The sequence below is a fragment of the Pseudorca crassidens genome, unplaced genomic scaffold (assembly GCF_039906515.1).
Source record: "Pseudorca crassidens isolate mPseCra1 unplaced genomic scaffold, mPseCra1.hap1 Scaffold_46, whole genome shotgun sequence".
Taxonomy (NCBI): domain Eukaryota; kingdom Metazoa; phylum Chordata; class Mammalia; order Artiodactyla; family Delphinidae; genus Pseudorca; species Pseudorca crassidens.
In genome coordinates, this window is record NW_027136299.1 from 493368 (window position 1) to 499367 (window position 6000).

Here is a 6000-nt window from a genome sequence, read left to right on the forward strand (position 1 = left end):
AGGAGGTAGACTGGAATTGCATTGAAAGCATAGGAAAAGAGGCAGAACGTCCACAATGATGCACTTGGCCAAAAAGGGCGTATGCATTTTTTCCTGAATATATTCAGGAAAAAACGCATACGCCCTTTTTGGCCAACCAAGCAAGCTTGCAAAGGAAATCTGCACTACAATGAAGTCTCACTTCCCCCCGGTCAAAAGGGCCATCTGAAAAAAGTGTAAAATCCAGAAAGGCAGGACAGGCCATGGAGAACTGGGAGCCTTGTTATGCTGATGGGCGGGATGTAAATTGCCAACAGACACTCGGGAGAAGTGTATGGTGTTTCCTGAAACATCTAAAAAACAAAGCAACAGAGCCTAGGGCACTTCCACTTATGGTCCTATAGCTTAGGAAAATTAAAATCAAAAAGACACAGCCACCCCAAAGTTTGGGACGCCTCTGTTTACAAGAACCTCGTTTACAGTACAAGTTCAACATCGCAGAAAGTGAAAAATGGATAAAGAAGTTGTGGTATTTACTTACAAAGCAATATCACTCAGCAATGAAATCTATGTCATCAGGCCCTTAGCAGCACAATGAGTGGATTCAGGTATGATGATTCTAACTGAAATAAGTCACACAGAAAAAGAAACATCATAAGATATCAGTAATACACGGAATGTAAACTTGGCTACACAGGAACTGAATTACAGAACAGAACAGGGTCTCAAATTTAGAAAACCAACTTATGCTTGCTTAAGGGTAAAGGTGAGTTGGGGTGCTGCATAAAACCAGAGATTGAAATGAGCACAGATAAAGTTCCTTAAGCCAAATATGGAATAGACAAGAGCTACTCCTTGCTCAACGAAATGGACTCAACACCGCATATTAAACGCCTAAGAATGTACCTGACTAGTAAGTATCTTAAAACCTATGGATTGCTATGTCTCCGAAAGAGAATCAAGCATGTGTACAGGGGCATAAACGCAGCAGTGATAGGATTGGAGAGGTTCGGTGAGCAAATGAAGACCCTTTGAAGTCATATTGCATGGTACCCATTCCACGGGTTTCAACTACCCAGGTTTAAGGTATTCTTCCTTCAGCTAAAACATGCATGTGGAACCTAGAGTATGATCAACCATGTGATCGGGAGACGTGTTCAAATATGTCTCAGTTTTCGTACCCTGGTACTCGGGTGCAACATTCCAGACGCTTTACTAACACCCTCCCGACTTGGAGAGTCAGTCCCTTTAACCTCCTGTTTGGCCCAGTTTGCAATTTCTGCGGAAGATGAACAGGAATAGCGAGAACCAATGAGAGACTAGCTGGAGGTGTCTGGACGGGCAAATTTAACTCTCATTTCCCACCAGGAAGAGGAATTAACCAAAGGCTCAGCGTGCCCTGCCGGAACCAGATTAGGGCCTGAAGCCATCCTGCGGTGTTGCGGCCAGCTCAAAAGAAAGCGAGTTGAAGAAAGGAGCTCAGGGGCACTGTAATTCACAAACCTGCAGAGTTATAAATGACAGCTATCGTCCAAAAATATACTGAAGTAAGGCTGCCAAGAGGACTTGAAAGCGGGACAGAATTGCAGGAAACCGATTTCAGGAGGTAGACTGGAATTGCATTGAAAGCATAGGAAAAGAGGCAGAACGTCCACAATGATGCACTTGGCCAAAAAGGGCGTATGCGTTTTTTCCTGAATATATTCAGGAAAAAACGCATACGCCCTTTTTGGCCAACCAAGCAAGCTTGCAAAGGAAATCTGCACTACAATGAAGTCTCACTTCCCCCCGGTCAAAAGGGCCATCTGAAAAAAGTGTAAAATCCAGAAAGGCAGGACAGGCCATGGAGAACTGGGAGCCTTGTTATGCTGATGGGCGGGATGTAAATTGCCAACAGACACTCGGGAGAAGTGTATGGTGTTTCCTGAAACATCTAAAAAACAAAGCAACAGAGCCTAGGGCACTTCCACTTATGGTCCTATAGCTTAGGAAAATTAAAATCAAAAAGACACAGCCACCCCAAAGTTTGGGACGCCTCTGTTTACAAGAACCTCGTTTACAGTACAAGTTCAACATCGCAGAAAGTGAAAAATGGATAAAGAAGTTGTGGTATTTACTTACAAAGCAATATCACTCAGCAATGAAATCTATGTCATCAGGCCCTTAGCAGCACAATGAGTGGATTCAGGTATGATGATTCTAACTGAAATAAGTCACACAGAAAAAGAAACATCATAAGATATCAGTAATACACGGAATGTAAACTTGGCTACACAGGAACTGAATTACAGAACAGAACAGGGTCTCAAATTTAGAAAACCAACTTATGCTTGCTTAAGGGGAAAGGTGAGTTGGGGTGCTGCATAAAACCAGAGATTGAAATGAACACAGATAAAGTTCCTTAAGCCAAATATGGAATAGACAAGAGCTACTCCTTGCTCAACGAAATGGACTCAACACCGCATATTAAATGCCTAAGAATGTACCTGACTAGTAAGTATCTTAAAACCTATGGATTGCTATGTCTCCGAAAGAGAATCAAGCATGTGTACAGGGGCATAAACGCAGCAGTGATAGGATTGGAGAGGTTTGGTGAGCAAATGAAGACCCTTTGAAGTCATATTGCATGGTACCCATTCCACGGGTTTCAACTACCCAGGTTTAAGGTATTCTTCCTTCAGCTAAAACATGCATGTGGAACCTAAAGTATGATCAACCATGTGATCGGGAGACGTGTTCAAATATGTCTCAGTTTTCGTACCCTGGTACTCGGGTGCAACATTCCAGACGCTTTACTAACACCCTCCCGACTTGGAGAGTCAGTCCCTTTAACCTCCTGTTTGGCCCAGTTTGCAATTTCTGCGGAAGATGAACAGGAATAGCGAGAACCAATGAGAGACTAGCTGGAGGTGTCTGGACGGGCAAATTTAACTCTCATTTCCCACCAGGAAGAGGAATTAACCAAAGGCTCAGCGTGCCGTGCCGGAACCAGATTAGGGCCTGAAGCCATCCTGCGGTGTTGCGGCCAGCTCAAAAGAAAGCGAGTTGAAGAAAGGAGCTCAGGGGCACTGTAATTCACAAACCTGCAGAGTTATAAATGACAGCTATCGTCCAAAAATATACTGAAGTAAGGCTGCCAAGAGGACTTGAAAGCGGGGCAGAATTGCAGGAAACCGATTTCAGGAGGTAGACTGGAATTGCATTGAAAGCATAGGAAAAGAGGCAGAACGTCCACAATGATGCACTTGGCCAAAAAGGGCGTATGCGTTTTTTCCTGAATATATTCAGGAAAAAACGCATACGCCCTTTTTGGCCAACCAAGCAAGCTTGCAAAGGAAATCTGCACTACAATGAAGTCTCACTTCCCCCCGGTCAAAAGGGCCATCTGAAAAAAGTGTAAAATCCAGAAAGACAGGACACGCAATGGAGAACTGGGAGCCTTGTTATGCTGATGGGCGGGATGTAAATTGCCAACAGCCACTCGGGAGAAGTGTATGGTGTTTCCTGAAACATCTAAAAAACAAAGCAACAGAGCCTAGGGCACTTCCACTTATGGTCCTATAGCTTAGGGAAATTAAAATCAAAAAGACACAGCCACCCCAAAGTTTGGGACGCCTCTGTTTACAAGAACCTCGTTTACAGTACAAGTTCAACATCGCAGAAAGTGAAAAATGGATAAAGAAGTTGTGGTATTTACTTACAAAGCAATATCACTCAGCAATGAAATCTATGTCATCAGGCCCTTAGCAGCACAATGAGTGGATTCAGGTATGATGATTCTAACTGAAATAAGTCACACAGAAAAAGAAACATCATAAGATATCAGTAATACACGGAATGTAAACTTGGCTACACAGGAACTGAATTACAGAACAGAACAGGGTCTCAAATTTGGAAAACCAACTTATGCTTGCTTAAGGGGAAAGGTGAGTTGGGGTGCTGCATAAAACCAGAGATTGAAATGAACACAGATAAAGTTCCTTAAGCCAAATATGGAATAGACAAGAGCTACTCCTTGCTCAACGAAATGGACTCAACACCGCATATTAAATGCCTAAGAATGTACCTGACTAGTAAGTATCTTAAAACCTATGGATTGCTATGTCTCCGAAAGAGAATCAAGCATGTGTACAGGGGCATAAACGCAGCAGTGATAGGATTGGAGAGGTTCGGTGAGCAAATGAAGACCCTTTGAAGTCATATTGCATGGTACCCATTCCACGGGTTTCAACTACCCAGGTTTAAGGTATTCTTCCTTCAGCTAAAACATGAATGTGGAACCTAAAGTATGATCAACCATGTGATCGGGAGACGTGTTCAAATATGTCTCAGTTTTCGTACCCTGGTACTCGGGTGCAACATTCCAGACGCTTTACTAACACCCTCCCGACTTGGAGAGTCAGTCCCTTTAACCTCCTGTTTGGCCCAGTTTGCAATTTCTGCGGAAGATGAACAGGAATAGCGAGAACCAATGAGAGACTAGCTGGAGGTGTCTGGACGGGCAAATTTAACTCTCATTTCCCACCAGGAAGAGGAATTAACCAAAGGCTCAGCGTGCCGTGCCGGAACCAGATTAGGGCCTGAAGCCATCCTGCGGTGTTGCGGCCAGCTCAAAAGAAAGCGAGTTGAAGAAAGGAGCTCAGGGGCACTGTAATTCACAAACCTGCAGAGTTATAAATGACAGCTATCGTCCAAAAATATACTGAAGTAAGGCTGCCAAGAGGACTTGAAAGCGGGGCAGAATTGCAGGAAACCGATTTCAGGAGGTAGACTGGAATTGCATTGAAAGCATAGGAAAAGAGGCAGAACGTCCACAATGATGCACTTGGCCAAAAAGGGCGTATGCGTTTTTTCCTGAATATATTCAGGAAAAAACGCATACGCCCTTTTTGGCCAACCAAGCAAGCTTGCAAAGGAAATCTGCACTACAATGAAGTCTCACTTCCCCCCGGTCAAAAGGGCCATCTGAAAAAAGTGTAAAATCCAGAAAGACAGGACACGCAATGGAGAACTGGGAGCCTTGTTATGCTGATGGGCGGGATGTAAATTGCCAACAGACACTCGGGAGAAGTGTATGGTGTTTCCTGAAACATCTAAAAAACAAAGCAACAGAGCCTAGGGCACTTCCACTTATGGTCCTATAGCTTAGGGAAATTAAAATCAAAAAGACACAGCCACCCCAAAGTTTGGGACGCCTCTGTTTACAAGAACCTCGTTTACAGTACAAGTTCAACATCGCAGAAAGTGAAAAATGGATAAAGAAGTTGTGGTATTTACTTACAAAACAATATCACTCAGCAATGAAATCTATGTCATCAGGCCCTTAGCAGCACAATGAGTGGATTCAGGTATGATGATTCTAACTGAAATAAGTCACACAGAAAAAGAAACATCATAAGATATCAGTAATACACGGAATGTAAACTTGGCTACACAGGAACTGAATTACAGAACAGAACAGGGTCTCAAATTTAGAAAACCAACTTATGCTTGCTTAAGGGGAAAGGTGAGTTGGGGTGCTGCATAAAACCAGAGATTGAAATGAACACAGATAAAGTTCCTTAAGCCAAATATGGAATAGACAAGAGCTACTCCTTGCTCAACGAAATGGACTCAACACCGCATATTAAATGCCTAAGAATGTACCTGACTAGTAAGTATCTTAAAACCTATGGATTGCTATGTCTCCGAAAGAGAATCAAGCATGTGTACAGGGGCATAAACGCAGCAGTGATAGGATTGGAGAGGTTCGGTGAGCAAATGAAGACCCTTTGAAGTCATATTGCATGGTACCCATTCCACGGGTTTCAACTACCCAGGTTTAAGGTATTCTTCCTTCAGCTAAAACATGCATGTGGAACCTAAAGTATGATCAACCATGTGATCGGGAGACGTGTTCAAATATGTCTCAGTTTTCGTACCCTGGTACTCGGGTGCAACATTCCAGACGCTTTACTAACACCCTCCCGACTTGGAGAGTCAGTCCCTTTAACCTCCTGTTTGGCCCAGTTTGCAATTTCT